This window comes from Rhinopithecus roxellana, chromosome 10 (genome assembly GCF_007565055.1).
Source record: "Rhinopithecus roxellana isolate Shanxi Qingling chromosome 10, ASM756505v1, whole genome shotgun sequence".
Lineage (NCBI taxonomy): Eukaryota > Metazoa > Chordata > Mammalia > Primates > Cercopithecidae > Rhinopithecus > Rhinopithecus roxellana.
The window spans coordinates 119,813,252-119,830,979 of NC_044558.1; the positions used below are offsets into that span (position 1 = coordinate 119,813,252).

General features: G+C 41.1%; 1 protein-coding gene across 1 annotated transcript in view; it reads left to right on the forward strand.

Annotated features, from left to right (window-relative positions):
* The window catches only part of CRADD (CASP2 and RIPK1 domain containing adaptor with death domain), a 251,333-nt gene extending 234,601 nt beyond the window's left edge, over positions 1 to 16,732 (forward strand). The window contains exon 4 of the transcript XR_004059601.1: positions 16,715 to 16,732. The gene's annotated coding sequence lies outside the window, so the exon portion shown is untranslated. The remainder of the gene's footprint in view (positions 1 to 16,714) is intronic.
* Positions 16,733 to 17,728: the final 996 nt, after the last annotated feature.

Below are 17,728 nucleotides of genomic sequence, written 5' to 3' on the forward strand. Positions count from 1 at the left end.
CTACTCAAATGTCACTTTTGCAAGAAGGTCCTCACTAACCATTCTATTTTAAGTTCCTCCCCCAATACACGCAAACACACAGACACGCACACTTGAATTTTGAACCAACCACCTTGTGTGTTTTATTTTCTCCATTGCACTTAACATGAAATCTGGCCGGGCGCGGTGGCTCATGCCTGTAAATCCCAGCACTTTGGGAGGTGGAGGCGGGCAGATCATTTGAGGTCAGAAGTTTGAGACCAGCCTGGCCAACATGGTGAAACCTTGTCTCTACTAAAAATACAAAAATAAGCTGGGCGTGGTGGTGGGCACCTGTAATCCCAACTACTTGGGAGGCTGAGGCAGGAGAATCGCTTGCACCCAGGAGGCAGAGGTGGCAGTGAGCTGAGATCATGCCCCTGCATTCCAGCCTTGGCAATAGAGTGAGATGCTGTCTCAAAAAAAAAAAAAAAAAAAAAAAAAAAAAAAAAAAAAAAAAAAAAAAAAAAACAAATCTGCCAGTTTCTTATCTTGGACTTTCTAGTCTTCAGAACTATGAGAACTAGGTATTGTTATTTCAGCCACCCAGCTTACGATATTTTCTTAAAGCACCTGAGTGGACTAAGACACCAGGTGATGCTGATGCTACAGGGACGACACTCTGAGAACCGCTGCTCTAATGAGACAAGCTCCCTCTTGCTTTCCTACTTCCCCATGAAAACCTGCCCTGATTTTTGGTCAAGGCCAGCTACATAATTTTTGAGGCTCCGGAAAAATGAAAATATAAGGCCCCTGTTCAAAAAGGCAGGGGGAAAGGGGGCAGTAAAAGGTACTAAAATATCAAAATTATCCTTCTAAAATATTTTATAGGTGGAGCATCCTTAATCTAAAAATCCAAAATATGAAATGTTTTAAAATCCAAAACTTGTTTTGAGCACTGATATGACACTCAAAATGCCCTAAAGAGCATTTTAAATTTTAGGTATTCAGATTTGGGATGCTCAACCAGTAAGTGTAATGCAAATATTCCAAAATCTGAAAAAAAATCTGAAATCCAAAACACTTCTGGTTCCAAGCATTTCAGATAAGGTATATTTAATACACTACATCGCTTAGAAAGTATAATGAGAGTAATAATGGCACATGAATAGCAACACAAGTTTTTAAATAGCCAAAAAATATTTTTGGTGTTTTAAGTTTGTATAACACAATACATAATAGTATCTTATATTAATGTGACATTATAATTAATCTGGCTTGCTTTCCTGCATATTCCTTATTTTCTGATGTGTTTTCTTGCTTATTTATTTATTAGATCATAAAAATTTGTACTTTTGACAACTTGATTTTCAACTAATCTAATTCAAAGTAATGTCAGTTGCTATTGGCAAATGCAAGATCACGAATACTTTTTGATAAATTTAATTTTGACAATTAAAATATACTGCTGCAACTCTTACGGGAATAAGATTTTTTTAGGCTATAATGACATTGGGATACATTTCTGATAAATTTTCTTGAAATATGAATATTAGTACATCTAGAGGTGACGATGCCTATAGAAATATTTTCTAAAAAGATTTAACTCTTCATACAAATCAGTTTCTTATAAATCTGAATTTAATTGTCCATGTAAATTTTAATATTAATTAATATTTCCTCCAGCAGTTCCTGTAAGTTTAACAGTTACATAAGAAACAAAAAAAGTCTTCATAATTTTTATATAGTTCAAGGCACCTGTTTATGTATTCTATCACTGCATCTTCAAGTATAAGGAAATTTAATTAATTAATTTTTTTTTTTTTTGAGAAAAAGTCTTGCTTCATTGGCCAGGCTGGAGTGCAGTGGCATAATCTCGGCTCACTGCAACCTCCGCCTCCAGGGCTCAAGCAATTCTCTTGTCTCCCAGCAGTAGCTGGGATTACAGGTGTGTGCCACCACGCCCAGCTAATTTTTGTGTTTTTAGTAGAGGCGGGGTTTCACCATGTTGGCCAGGTAGGTCTTGAACTCCTGACCTCAGGTAATCCGCCGGCCTCGGCCTCCCAAAGTGCTGGGATTACAGGCGTGAGCCACCGCGCCTGGCCAGGAAATTTAATTTTTAAATTGTCTTGGTAATTTTTGGTTTATCTGAGTTTTATCTGCAAATAATAATGTTCTTTTCTGTTGAATAGGATACTCTCTAAATTTAATTTCTATTTCCAAGCCTGTGGATATTTGTTTGCAATGTCGCAATGGTTTTCACAACTCTTTGAAGAATTTTAATAACTCCCTGATATGCTTTTTTGCAATGTCCGTGTGTACATCCTTGTTTTATAATAACTTACCGACAAACTTTGCTGCCTGAGTACCAGCAGTGCCTGTTGCAGTTCTCAGACTAGACAGATGATATTTATGCAGATGCTGCAGGAACAGGCTCTGGGAACAGACTCTCCAGGGTTTGCCCCGCATTGGAACACCAGTGCTGCTCCTCTCTGCCACAGCCACTACTTCTGCTACTGTCGTGCATCTGCCGCCTCCGCTACTACTGCTATCACGACCAATCTGGGCCCGTGTCCCAGCCCAGCTGCCCTTCAGATACCCCTGGTGCCCAGGACAGCCCCAGATGTGCCCGTGCATACCAGATGGCCAGGCCAACTCCTGGTGCTGCCCTTTGCTGTGCCTGTAGGCATGAGCCTGCACATGCACACTAACACCTGGAATCTCCTCTGCTCCCACGCATGCTCCATTGTCTGATCTGACTTTACAACACAAGATCCAAAATAAAATTGTCAAGAATTTCAAGACAGTAACAGCAGAATGTTAAACCAAGCATGGGATTCCTTCTGAGAGTAGGCCCTGTGGGCACAGGTTGCACACCCATGAAGCTGGTCCTGCTTTGGATTAAGTGAGTTACCATAACTTCTGCCCATGTACCTCTTATATTATTTTCTAACAATGTATCATACTGAATTGTTTAAGGTCTATTTTCTCCACTAAATCAGAGGTCAGCAAACTATGGCCCATTGGCTAAATCCAGTCATTTGTTATTTTTAAAATTGTTTATATTTAAGGTGTGCAACATAATGGATTTTTGTTGTTGTTATTTGTTTGTTTGTTTGTTTGTTTTTGAGACAGGGTCTCACGCTGTTGCCCAGACTGGAGTGCAGTGGTGCTATCTCTGCTCACTGCAACCTCTGCTTCCTGGGGTCAAGTGATTCCCATGCCTTAGTCACCTGAGTAGCTGGGATCACCATCACACCTGGCTAATTTTTGTATTTTTAGTAGAGAGGGGGTAATCACTATGTTGGCCAGGCTGGTCTTGAGCTTCAGGCCTTGTGTGATCCACCCACCTTGGCCTCCCAAAGTGTTGTGATTACAGGTATGAGTCACTGGGCCCTGCCAACATGATATTTTGGTAAACATATACATTGGGAACAATACATGATATACACATACATTATTATAGTCAGGCAAATTAACATATCCATCATCTCATATAGTTACCTTTCTTTTTGCATGATAAGAGTCCCCAAAATTTACTCTCTTAGCAAATTTCCAATATAAAATACAATATTAACTATAGTCCTCATGTTCCACATGAGATTTCTAGATTTATTCATCCTATAGGAACCACAACTTTGTGCTCTTTGACTACATCTTTCCATTTCCCTCACTCACCCGCTCCTGTGGTCACCGTAAGTTACTCTTTGCTTTTATGTATTCAACTTTTTGTTTCTGCCTGTTTTGTAATAAAGTTTTATTGAAACACATGGACACTCATTTGTTTACACATTGTCTATGGCTGCTTTCAACAGCAGGTTTGAGTAATGTGACAAGGAATGTTTGGCCTACAAAGCCTAAAACATTTGCTGCCTGGTCATTTATAGAACTAGTTTGTTGATGCCTGCACTGGACTATAGGATCCCCAAAGGCAGAAATTATATCTCTCCAGTTCACCTCTGTGTTCCTAATGCCTAGAGCAGGGCCTGGCATATAGCAAATGCTCAATCAACCCTTGCTGGGGAAAAAAAAAAAAAAGAATGAGAGAAAAAAATGAATATATGAAGAGCCTAGCCTTTTTTGAAGTAACTCATTTTATCTAAAAGAAAATCATCTTTGGCTAGAGTCACAGAATAGAAAAAAAAGTAAAAGAAAATCCTGTAAATTTTGATTACTTTTCTGTTTTGTTTTCACGTAAAAATGATGTTTAGAATTACTCACGTTATGGTGAAATTGACTCTCCAGGGAAATCTAAGGTGATTGTCAGAGGGCTTGCCACACCCTCTGGCACACACTCCAGTCTGGAGAGGCACAGGCATTTAATAGAATAGCATTCATCTTTCAACAACTATTTATTGAGCAAAGCATGGGGCTAGGCATGATAACAGAAATGACAATGATTCCACTATGTCTTACTCAATAGACCTGTAGAGCCTGTAGACCAAAGAAAAAAGACTTACAGATATATACGAATACACATATATAACTATACCATAAAACGTGTTAAGTAAAATGGAAAATGTCTGGATGAAGTGCTTTGAATTTTCAGAGCCAGGACAGATTCCTTTTGGCTGCAGAATCCGGAAAGGCTTTGTGCCAGTCATTCTCTATTTGGTCTCAGATCCGATCCCTGCTCTTCTGCATTGCTTTGCACCACAAGATGCTGGCCCCTGCAAACTACATTTCCGTGGCTGCCCTGCCAACTGGCTCTATCTAGGCTCTGTCAGTGGGAGGCCACAGAAAGAGATCGGAGGACTGGACAAAGAGAGGAGAAGTGCCACAGCTCTTCCTTTCTCCTGCTCCAGAGAGAGGAGCCATGATATTTCTCCTCTCTCTTTGAACCTCAGTTTTCTCACTTTTCCAATGGAAAAAGCAATTGTGTCTATTTCATGTTTTTTTGTTGTTTTTTTTTTTATGAGAATGAAATGAGATAAGGCATGCAAAATGCTTAGCACAATAACTGATAAGTAATAAGCATTTAAAGAATAGAGGCTGGGTGCAGTGGCTCATGCCTGCAACCCCAGCACTTTGGGAGGCCAAGGCAAGTGGATCACTTGAGTCAAGGAGTTCCAGACCAGCCTGGGCAATGTGACGAAACCCCATCTACCAGAATACAAAAATTAGCCCAGCACAGTGGTACATGCTTGCAGATCCAGCTACTTGGGAGGCTGAGGTGGGAGGATTGCTAGAACCCAGGAGGCAGAGGTTAGAGTGAGCCAAGATCACGCCATGTACTCCAGCCTGGGTGACAGAGTAAGACCCCATCTTAAATAAATAAATAAATAAAATACAGAATAGAGCTATTCTTGCTTTTGGGCTTGTTCAGGGAAGTGGGAAGGAGTGCAGTGATCAGTGATGTCTGCTAAAGGTGAAAGGTGAGAGAGTAGAGATATGTGTGAGGAATATTTAGTAATGTGTATTAAAACTGTATTGATATAAACTGTTAACTGATATTAACATATTAAAACTGTATCATAGAGATAGAATTGAAGGGACCTGGCAAATGGACTGGCAGACTCTAGAAAGGGATTAGGAAAAACCAAAGACCTGGGATGGTGATACCAAAGCACACACAGTCAACACACAACAACCAGTAGGCTCAGGATAACAGATTATGAATTTACTTTTAGACAATGGTGTGCAAACCTTTCCAGTTGCAAAAAAAAAAAAACCTACAGTAATACATTCAAGACACTTTAACAGGTAGGGATTTTTGTTAGAGATACAAAATATATGCAGTGAGTTAGCAAAACAAAAGCAAACACAAAACATTTCAGCAGCTGCACATTCTGGCCTCATGGAGAACTGGAAAACTATCCAGGAAACCACAGCAACTGCAGTTCCTAGAGTCTGGCCTCCTCTGAAGAGGAGAAACCATTGTTTTTTACTAAGCAGTTCTACCCTGCTCAAGGTTCCTCTGTTTCCAATCTCCCTCTTTCTGGTTTTCCCTTTCTTGCCTCTGTTTCTGTGGCTGTATTATCTGTCTTGAATTCAAGATGATTAGGCGGGATATTTACCATCCAATATGAAGCTTCCCAACTGCGCTGCATCCTCAGGTTGGGTCTGGCCCATGTTAGATGATCTGGGCCCAGCATGGCAGTTGTGGTCTGCACAGCAGATTCACCTGAAGCAACGCAAAGACCCACCTTTCTCAGCAGGAGCTGTGTAACCAGTAGGTTTTATGGCCAGACTGGTGAAGACAGGGTGAATTAGAGACGTCAGTGGGAGCTCCAAGGAGCTGAAAAGGTTAGACTGGATTGTGATTGAGGGAATATTGAGGATACCTAATTACTTTTGATATTCTACATTTCATATGGATTTGCTCATATAAGATCAATATCTGTCCAAGGTTTAGGGCAGAGCAGGCAGAAGTTATTTCTGGTAAAGATGATTATTTCAATGGGACCCAAAAAGTTAGGTGATTTGCAGAGGGAGGAATTTTATTACTGTCCCTTATAAGGATTTAACTAATTTCTTAGAAGAACAACTTTGAAATTGGTTTGGAAGCGGGAATGTGGTGAGGTTAGGATTTCTTTATTGCATTGAGAGTAAAATATTCTACAGCTCAGGAAAGCAAACAGAACAGCCTGGCCCTCTGTGACTCTTCCCCGAACTCTTCTCATCCATCATCCCTCTTGATGCTGAAGAAACCCAGAGCTTGCAACACACATATTCCAAAGATAAGTTGACACAAGCTCACTTATGCAAATGTCTTTAAAAATGAAGAGAGAGAAAAAAGTGGAGAGAGAGAAGACAAAAAAAATAAAAGAAAAAAACCAGCTAATATTTGGAAAATCTATTATTGATGGAGCTCTAAGGGGCAGATGAATCCTTATTCATAAAATCCCAGGTGAGGAAAAAACAGAACAATTGTTTATGTAGCTGTGCCTGAGAGGTGGTGTGTGCACTTTTCCTCTAACTCTTAACAGAGAAACACCCCAGCACTCAAAATCCTCTTTGAGAATAACTTGAACTGAAAATAATGAATTTCACAAATATCACTGAAGAAGTAGAAATTTTTAAATACAAGAAAAATACTCAGTATCTTATTATCCTCTAATTCTGCCCCCTTATTTTGTAAACACATTTATAATTCTAATTCACATGCATATGCAATTTTTATGTAATTGTCATCAGAAGCCCTTGGGCTCACTACGCAGACCTTGAGTCTGAATGCTGTCTCAGCAGTTGGCATCTATGTGATTTGGCCAGTTACTTAAACTCTCTGGGCCTCAGTTTTCTCATCTGAGAAGTAGGTATAACAATAATACCTACTTGAGGGTTAAATGAGACAACGATCTATACAGTGCCTCGTTCAATGCCTGGCACATGCTCAGTCAATGGTAATCACTGATTGTCCATCATTAAAATCAGGGAGCTTTGTAAGCCAGACTGGTTGGACAGGAGAGCTTAGCAGTTAAAGTCTGTGTTTGCTCCCTATTTTTTCCCTCCCCACAATGATGCAATCCAGTATCTCTTTCCTCTGGCTGCCGAGCCCCACCCAAACCAAGATGAAAGACGTAACACACACAACAAATATCACATGAGCACCTGATACATGCTGGAATGGCCTATGAGGACTTGGGGGAATAAAATCCTGCCGCTAGCTGCTGCTGTAAACACACTGCCATGCCCCATCGCCATGTTGAGCACTTCATATGCGTAATCTAAACTGGCACCCATAAATGTGGCCATAGTGACTCTCATGCAGTTGAGGAATCCATTTCTCAGGAAGGTTACAGTTATGGGCTGAAGTGTGTTCCCCCCAAATTCATACGCTGAAGCCCTAACTCCCAGTACCTCAGAATGTGACTGTATTCAGAGATAGGGCCTTTGAAGAGATGCTTAAGTTAAAATGAGATCATTAGGGTTGGCCCTCATTCAATCTCCTTATGGTGTCCTTAATGATGTCCTTATAAGAAGAGGAAATGTGGACACCAGGGATGTACACACATGGAGAAAAGACCATGTGAGGACACAGCAAAAAGGTAGCCATCCACAAGTCAAGAAGAGAGACTCAGAAGAAACCAAACCTGCCAACACCTTGCTCTTGGACTTTAGCCTCTAGAACTGCTGTTTAAGCCACCCAGTCTGTGATATTTTTTTATGGCAGCCCCAGAAAACCATGAGTTATATAATGTTTAAAAGCTTAGAAGGTATTCAGCCTTAAAGAGGAAGGAAATTCTGACACATGCTACAACATGGATGAATCTTGGAGACATTATGCTAAGTGAAATTCTAAGCAAAAGAACAAAGCTATACTTGAAACTATACTTCAAACCCAATTTCAAAGTATACTATAAGGCTACTGGAACCAAAACAGCATGGCACTGGTCCAAAAAGAAACACATAGAGCAATGGAACCGAATAGAGAGCCCAGAAATAAAGCTACACACCTACAGCCATCTGGTCTTTGACAAAGTCAACAAAAACAAGCAATGGGGAATGGATCCCTATTCAATAAATGGTGCTGGGCTAACAGGCTAACCATACGCAGAAGATTGAATCTGGACCCCTACCTTTCACCACATACAAAAATTAACTCAAGATGGATTAAAGACTTAAATGTAAGACCTAAAATGATAAAAATCCTAGAAGAAAACCTAGGAAATATCATTCTAAACACTGGCCTTAGAAAATAATTTTTGGCTAAGCACTCAAAAGCAATTGTGACAAAAACAACTTGACAAGTGGGAGCTAATTAAACTAAAGAGCTTCTGCACAGCAAAAGAAACTATCAACAGAGTAACCAGACAACCTACAGAATGCGAGAAAATGTTCACAAACTAGGCATCTGACAAAAATCTAATATCCAGAGTCTGTAAGGAACTTAAATCAATAAGCAAAAGCAAATAACCCCACTAAAAAGTAGATAAATGACATGAACAGGCACTTCTCAAAAGCAGACATACAAGTGGCCAATAAACATATGAAAAAATACTCAACACCACTAATCATCAGAGAAATGCAAATCCAAGCCAAAGGAAATACCATCTCATACCAGTCAGAATGGCTATTTCTAAAAAGTCGAAAAGATAACAGATGTTGCTGAGGCTGTGGAGAAAAGGGAATAATTATACACTGTTGGTGGGAATGTAAAGTAGTTCAACCACTGTGGAAAGCAGTTTGGAGATTTCTCCAAGGGCTAAAAATAGAGCTACCATTCAACCCAGCAATCCCATGACTGGGCATATGAGCAAGGGACAGTAAATGGTTCTACCAAAAAGACACATGAACTTATATGTTCATCACAGCACTATTTACAATAGCAAAGACATGGAATCAACCTAGATGCCCATGAATGGTGGATTGGATAATGAAAATGTCGTACATACACACCATGGAATATGACATAGTCATAAAAAGAACGAAATCATGTCCTTTGCAGCAACATGGATGTAGCTAGAAGCCATTATCCTAAGCGAAGTAATACAGAAACAGGAAACCAAATACTGCGTATTCTCATGTATAAGCGGGAACTAGACATTGGGTACACATAGTCATAAAGACGGAAACAAGAGACACTGCGGACTGCCAGAAGGGGAGGGCAAGGAGGGGCGAGGGGTTAAAAAACCACCTTTTGAGTACTATGCTCACTACCTGGGTAATAGGATCATTCATACCCCAAGTCTCAGAATCATGCAACATAGACATACCCATGTAGCAAACCTGCACATGTACCCCCTGAATCTAAAATGAAAGCTGAAATTAGAAAAAGAAGACATGCTAGTAAAATAAGCCACTCACAAAAGGACAAATACTCTAGTCCATCATATGCGGTACCTAGAGTTGTCAAATTCTTAGAGACAGAAAGTCGAATGGTGGTTGCCAGGGTCTGGAGGGGAGGGAGGAATGGGAAATTATTATTGAAGGGATACAGTGTTTCAGTTTTGCAAGACGGAAAGTGTTCTGGAGGTAGATGGTGAGGACGGTTGCCCAACAATGTGAACACCTCTGAACTGTACCCTTAAAAATGGTTAAAATGGTAAGTTGTATGTTGCGTGTATTTTACGCAATTAAAAAATTAACTTTTTAACAAGTGTAGGGGGCTCCCACTCTCTGTAAAGTTCAACCTCATTGAATCTTGACTAATTGCTTTTGGGGAGGATGAAGGCAGGGAGTTGGAGGAGGAGGAGGGACTGGGGGAAGGCAAGAGAGGGCTCAAGATGAAGAAGGCCTATTTGCTTTTCCTGTTCTGTGGGAACATCTTTAAGTGAATGCTGGCATCACAACAGCTGTGCAGTGATTGCTGCCTCTGTCAACAATGATGATAGAGGAGAACAGGATTTCCAAGTGAGTCCAAATTCCCTGAGCGTTTTTTTATTTTTAAAGAGTCTTTCTCTTCTTCTTTTCCAACTTTTGGGCCTGCTCTTTATCACACACAAAATGAAAACATTTCCTCAGTGGTGGCCGAAGCTCTTTTCAGATTCTTCCACAGCAACAATAAATCAGCACAGCCTCTCCTTGTGGCCACCGTAGATTTGCTGACTCTCTGCATCTGCTCCCTGCCAAACCCAAGACCTGAGGGTTGGGCTGTGAGCATCTGCCCATTTATGCAAAGCGTTTCTGAAACGACAAGTCATGCCCACAGGACCCTGCTGTAGAATTCCTCAGGGCTGGGCAGGGACTGAGTGGGACAGAGAGAGACTCCAGTCCCCCTTCTTAGATGTGTTCTCAGAGAAATAAACATTTCTATTTGGTGGGAGAGGATCCCGTCAAAAATGGGCTGCTGGTATGGTGTCTGGGCAGAAAGCCACCGAAGGGTCTCCCAGGGGCCAAATCAGGAAAACGTGGGCATCAGGATAAATAACGATGGGTCAGGCGCGGTGGCCTATGCCTATAATCCCAGCACTTTGAGAGGCGGAGTGGGGCAGATCATTTGAAGTCGAGAGCTTGAGACCAGCCTGGCCAACATGGTGAAACCCCATCTCTACTAAAAATACAAAAATTAGCCAAGCATGGTGGTGGGCACCTGCAATCCCAATTACTCAAGAGACCGTGGCAGGAGAATTGCTTGAACCCAGGAGGTGGAGGTTGCAGTGAGCCAAGAGATCACATCACTGTACTCCAACCTGGGCAACAGAGCAAGACTCTGTCTCAAAAAAAATGAAAAATTAATAATAATTATTATTAGAAAAATGGCAGCACGTTGAACCTATTAAATACAATAGGTGGCCAAGACTCCACCTAACTGAATACATAAATGGAAAGTTCAATGAAGAATAGGATATACGTATGTTTTTAAACTACCTCACCACAAAATACTTATTAATTACTCAGAATAACTTATTAATTGTAAAGACTAAACAAAATACTTATTCATTACAAAGAGTACAAAACCAGTGGAAGGCCTGACAGATGCTTCTTTAAGCAAGAGATCAAAGTGAACACTGTCATGATGGGACAAGCTGAGCTCATGTGTCACCTGACAGGATGCAGCGAGAGGACCCCGACACCCCATTGGTGACATTCCTGCCAAAGACACATAGCCTGAATCGACTCATGGGGAAACACAGACATACCAAAACTGAGAGGCATTCTACAACACGGCTGACCTTGAAATATTCAAAAGTGTCAGGATCAGGCCAGGCGCGGTGGCTCATGCCTATAATCCCAGCACTTTGTGAGGCTGAGGCTGGTGGATTGCCTGAACTCAGGAGTTCAAGACAAGCCTGGGCAACATGGTGAAACCCCATCTCTACCAAAACAATACAAAAAATTAGCCAGGCATAGTAATGTGCACCTGTGGTCCCAGCTATCGAGAGGCTGTGGCGGGAGAATCGCTTGAGCCTGGGAGGCAGAGATTGCAGAGAGCCAAGATCATGCCACTGCACTCCCGCCTGGGAGACAGAGTGAGACCCTGTCTCAAAAAAAAAAAAAAAAAAAAAAAAAAAAAATCAAGAAAGACTGAGAAGATATTCCAGACAAAGGACATAAAAAACACAACCAGCCTGTAGTCTCAGCACTTTGGGAGACCAAGGCAGGAGAATCACTTCAGCCTAGGAGTTTGAGACCAGCTTGGGCAACATAGTGAGACCCTGTCTCCAAAAAAAAAAAAAGAACCAACTGTAACTTGGTTCCGGACTGGATTATTTTGCTGTAAAGAACATTATTGGGACAATTGGCATAACTCAAATGGGATCTGAGGAATAGACAGCAGGGCTATGTCAATGTTGATTTCCTGATTTTGCTGGTTAATGTGGGGTCATGCAGGACCACATCCTTGTTTGGAGGAATTCCACACTAAAGTAGTTAGGGGCAATGGGACATCAAATTGCAACTTACCATCAAATGGTTTAGGAAAAAATAATTCTTTGTACTGTCCTTCAACTTTTCCATAAATGTAATTTTGTTTTTCAAAATAAAAAAAAAAGAAAAAAGAAAAGTAAGGAAAAAAAGAAAGAAGTCAGTGCCTTGTTTGATTGGGAGGAAGGTCATGGTCTTGGGCACAAGCCTGAGATGTTTCTTGAAATTGAATTGCCTCTTTGCTGACTGCCGTAGGGACCTGGGTGGAAATGGAGGGGAGAGGCCTAAGATATCAGATGAGTAAGTTTGCTCATAATCTTGCTACTCAGAAGGATTCATGATGATTTGATGTGTAGCCTTTTAGGAATGTGTGTGTGTGTGTGTGTAGAAACCTATTTTTTAAAACTGGACAACATACTATGCATACCGTTTATGAATCTGTCTACTTAACGGTATTCTTCAACATCATTTTTAAAGGTTAACTAATGAGTATCCCATTGGATGTGAATCATCATTTAGCTTACGAACCCCAGCTGGAGTTGGATTTGACATTCCTTGGTCCACCCTCCATACCTCATATTTTCAGTTCATGCTGTGCCTCAATGAGAAATAAAAGAGGGAAGAGCTGCCAGGTTCTTTCTGGAAGACCTTGTGTAGTTTCCCACTTTCCCATGAACAGAATTGGGCTATGGGAGGAAGTTTTGAGGAAAGATTAAGATCATGCGCAGATGAGCTAGGTTTAATGACCAATTCTCCTCTTACCAGCCATGTGAGGTTGGACATGTTACCTGACATCTGTGTGCCTCAGTTTCCTCATCTGTAAGAGGGGGTGAAATGAAAAGTACCCATCTCACAGGGTTATTGAAAGATTAACAAACTGTAAGTAGCTGGCACATGGTAAGCGCTCACTGGTGTTGGCCATTGTTAATACTATGAATAAATGTAAGAGGCAACTTTTTACGTCTGCAGGAGGTTAAAAAGACACCAAGTGGGGCAACCTCCTCTGCTGAAGGGGAAATAGTCCTCTGTGTTGGTGGTGAGGCATAATTATGATGGAGAAAACATTTTCCAAGGTCTGGAACTGACGTGTACTCCTTGTGACATTTTAATCTCTGAGTAATAGATTCCATTGCCTACAGGGCTGCAATTTTTCCATTTATTGCTTTTTCCTCTTCTCTCCCAAACCTGGATTCTGACTTTTCTCAGCTCCAGCCTGCCTCTAGCAACCATGAACTGTTTCTGGATAATCCCCTCCCCACACCAGCTTCTCTACTCAGGCAAGGAAGCCTAAAGCCCCAGAGCCACACTGCATTCCTTGGGGAAAGTGGAGAGGACCTACCATTTGCTCCATTAGTTACATTGCTTTCCATGCTCATGACAACTCTCTAATGCAGACACTGCAATGACCCAGGGTGCAGCAGAGGGGTTCCATGAATGGGCTTTGGAATCTGCGAGTGCAGGACTGGCTTTACCTCTCATATACTCACTGTGAAACCTGAACATCTGAGGCTCAGTTTTCTTATCTCTAAAATGAGCAGGATAATAATAATGACCTTACAGGACTATTAGGAAGATTGAGTTAAATCACACATGTAAAGTGTATGCTTGTATTAGTCTGTTTTCACTCTGCTATAAAGAACTGCCTTAGACTGGGTAATTTATGAAGGAAAGGGGTTTAATCAACTCACAGGTCAGCATGGCTGGGGAGGCCTCAGGTAACTTACAATCGTGGCAGAAGGTGAAGTGGAACCAAGGCGCCTTTTGCACAGGCGGCAAGAAGAAGTGCCAAGTGAAAGGGGAAGAGTCCCTTATAAAAGCATCAGATCTCGTGAGAACTCACTCGTTATCACAAGAACAGCATGGGGAGAATTGCCCTTATGATTCAATTACCTCCACCTGGTCTCTCCTTTAACACGTTGGGATTATGGGTATTATAGGGATTACAATTCAAAATGAGATTTAGGTGGGGACACAAAGCCTAACCATATCAATGGTTAATTAAACCTATTTGCTTCAATGGTATAGTCCCTAGAGCACAATGGATGCTCAATAGATGCTAATTACCATAATTATCATTATTTGGAGTTGAAAAAAATGAGCCTTGGGGTAATATAATTATTATAACTATAATTATAATATTCTCATTACATTTTGCAGGTGCAGAAACCCTGGTATACCTATCTCTAAGTTTAGTCCTTTTCCTGCTGTACACAGTGGCTTGTCCCACTGTGGCAAAAACTACCATTCCCTGTCTTCTATAGTAATAGAAATTCTAGATGAGTGTATGACCACCAGCTAAGATTACATTTCCCAGGCTTCCTTGAGGCAAGATGTGGCCATGTGACTAGTTTGGTGGGTCAAATGTGCATGGAAGTGATATTGGAAGCTTCCTGGTTAGGTATTTACAAGGAAAGGGCCTGCTTTCCCTTGTCCCTTTCCCTGTTGGGTTGACTGTGTGGACTTCGACATAGAAGGATATAAACTTCTATCTTGTTTAAGCCATCGTGTTTTGAGTCTCTTTGTTACAGCAGTCAAACCCTCAAAGACAGGGAGTAGCAGTGTTGGTAGTAACAGGACTCAGGCTAGGAGTCAGAAGACCTGGCTCTATCCCTCATTTGCTTCATGGCTAAAACATTCATTTGCTCCCTTATCTGACAACATTTTGCCAGCACCTGTACAAGACATTAGCAATACAGAGATAAATAAAACATAGCTCCAGAAATTATCTAATCCACCTGCAGTCTTGGTAATGTTATCCATGTTCATCTTTGAGGACGATATGCTCCCTTATAGAGAATATGGAGTTCAGTTGCAGATGCAGGCCAGGGCTCTTAAATAATTGCTCTGCAATTTCCAAACATTTTATGGGTTCAGAATGAGTTACAAGTCTGTTAATATATTGAGCAAAATGCTCAAAACAATCATAGATGTTGAGAGACTTACGAGTTGCAAATCTTTTGCAAGATATTGAACCTCAGTTCCAGTTGTCATATGGAAATAATGGTGTGGAGAGAATTAAATTAGAGAACACATGTAAAGTACTTAACACTGTGTCTGACATTTAGGAAGCAGTCAATAAGTGCTATTGACAATGACAACAATGCAGACAATGACAATGATGATGATGATGAAGTCATAGGCTTGATTTTCCACTGCCCTGGAAAGTCGGCCAACCAAGGCCCTCAGAAGAGTGGTCATCAGCAATACTCTGCCACCCATGTGTACTCTGAGGGCCAAACGAGGCTGTCTTTGTTAAAACACTTTTTAAGAAGGGAGATGCGATAGTGGGGTAACATCTTTGACAACATCCAAACCTGCAGCATTCCACCCTACCTACCTTGGTCCCTCCAGTTACTTTTCTTGTCTTTGCCAAGCTCTCATCTGGTGACTGCTGCTGCATTGCAATGATTTACTGTTCATTCTGAGGGGTTATTATATTGACTAGTGATCACCATCAAGTCTGCATGTCCTTTGGGATCTGTCCACATACTTGCATAATTAAGCAGTTAAAAGTCAGGAAAAGAAAAAAGTTTTAGTCTAATGATTATATTAAATGACCTCTCTACCTTTGAATATTCATAATGAGTTACCTTTTTTGAATTCTGGAATGCTGACTCTCAATACAAGGTGCTATACATATAATTTCATATATATTATATTATATATTCCTTATTTCCACAGACTAACGGTTATTATCCTGACTGCAGGTAAGGAAACTGATTCAGGACAGTCATGTAACTTCCTAGGTACATAGAGGAAAATCAAGAAACTAATAAAGTTTAAGCTCAGCCCCCTTATTTACACAATCCTCTTCCAAGGCCCTGTACTGATTTTGAATCCATGTTTGTGCTCTTTTTTTTAAATAACCCCGTGAATTTTATCAGCTACAAGCCCTACCAAATCTGGATCTGTCCGTATAAGTCATATAGATGCTAAATATTGGAGCCAGAATTTGAACAGCAATTATTTAGTATTTTAATTCAGTTTAACTCGAATTCATTGTAATTTATTAAAATAGTGGTATGGGCATACCAAGTGGTGCCAATGAACCAATGCTGATCTATGAGTTTGGGACTGAAATCTCACAGTGATATGCCCAAATGATATGCTGCATACATTGTATGGAGTCAATGTATTGATATCAGCACTTCCTGTTGTCCAAGGTTCTACACTTGATAATGACCATAATACCTTGGTTTTACAGAACATATATTCTCTAACATGCTCAGAGATTGCATCCATTATTCTGATGAGGCAGAATTATCTCCTTCACATTTTAATTGCTAATCAAGCTGAGAAAACAAACATCTTAATGGGAGAACCAGAGTAGAAGATGAAGGGACTGATCAGGAGCACATAGGAGAAACCCTCTGGGAATTCCAAGATATGATTCAGTGACCTGTCGAGTGAGGGCATTGGGCAGCTTGTCTTTAAAAGTGAAGAATTACACCTGACTCCAGTCTGTCCCCCGACTTGAAAGTTCTAACTGATCTCATTTTCTCTTTCACAGCTTCAAGTCTTGGATTCCTGTATTCATCTCCTCTAAACACCACACCTCAACCCCCATCCTTCAGACCTAGAATTGGACATGGCAGGGGAGCATAGAAAAGAGAAGACAGTCACCATCATCCAACGGTATAAGAATGTGAAGACGGGAAAAGGATGCATGTGGTCACCATTTTTGTTGTTGTTTTTTTCTTGTTGTTGTTGTTGTTTTTTGAGATGGAATCTCACTCTGTTACCTAGGCTGTAGAGTGCAATGGCACAATCTCAGCTCACTGCAACCTCTGCCTCCTGGGTTTAAGTGATTCTCCTGCCTCAGCCCCCCAAGTAGCTGGGAATACAGGCATGTGCCACCGCACCTGGCTATTTTTTGCATTTTTAGTAGAGATGGGGTTTCACCATGTTGGCCAGGCTGGTCTCAAACTCCTGACCTCAGGTGATCCGCCCACCTTGGCCTCCCAAAGTGCTGAGATTAAAGGCATGAGCCACTGTGCCTGGCTGCATATGGCCACCTTTTGCCTCCCATTATGAACCTGGGTTATGTTGACAGTTGAGCTGAATGCTCTTGTTGTGACACCAATCCTATCCTTCAGGATGGTTAGCCAGAGAGAACTCTCAGATTCTCTTTCTCTCTCCTTTGCTGCCACAGGGTCTTCCCTGCCTAACAATCTCTGTGTATGGTTTAAATCGCCCCCAGAGCTTCACCTGGTAGAGAAAAACAAACTCACCTAAAGTTTCCAATTCTTCTCATTTAACTCCAGGAAAAGTGCTATCTGCACATCTTTGATATCAAGGTCTCTGCTTATCTCATCAGCAAAATGTCAGCAAACAACAGTAAAAACTATGACTCACATTCAAACAAATCTCCTGGTATTACAGATAGGGAGGCATCAATTTCTTTATCCCTTGAGAGGAGAGATAAAACTAATTCTCATTTTTCCAGGAAAGCAGGGTGAAAGTTGGGTAAAGAGATGGGTGGAGGATAAGCCAGAACCTCTGAGTCCTGTGCCAACTGCTCCAA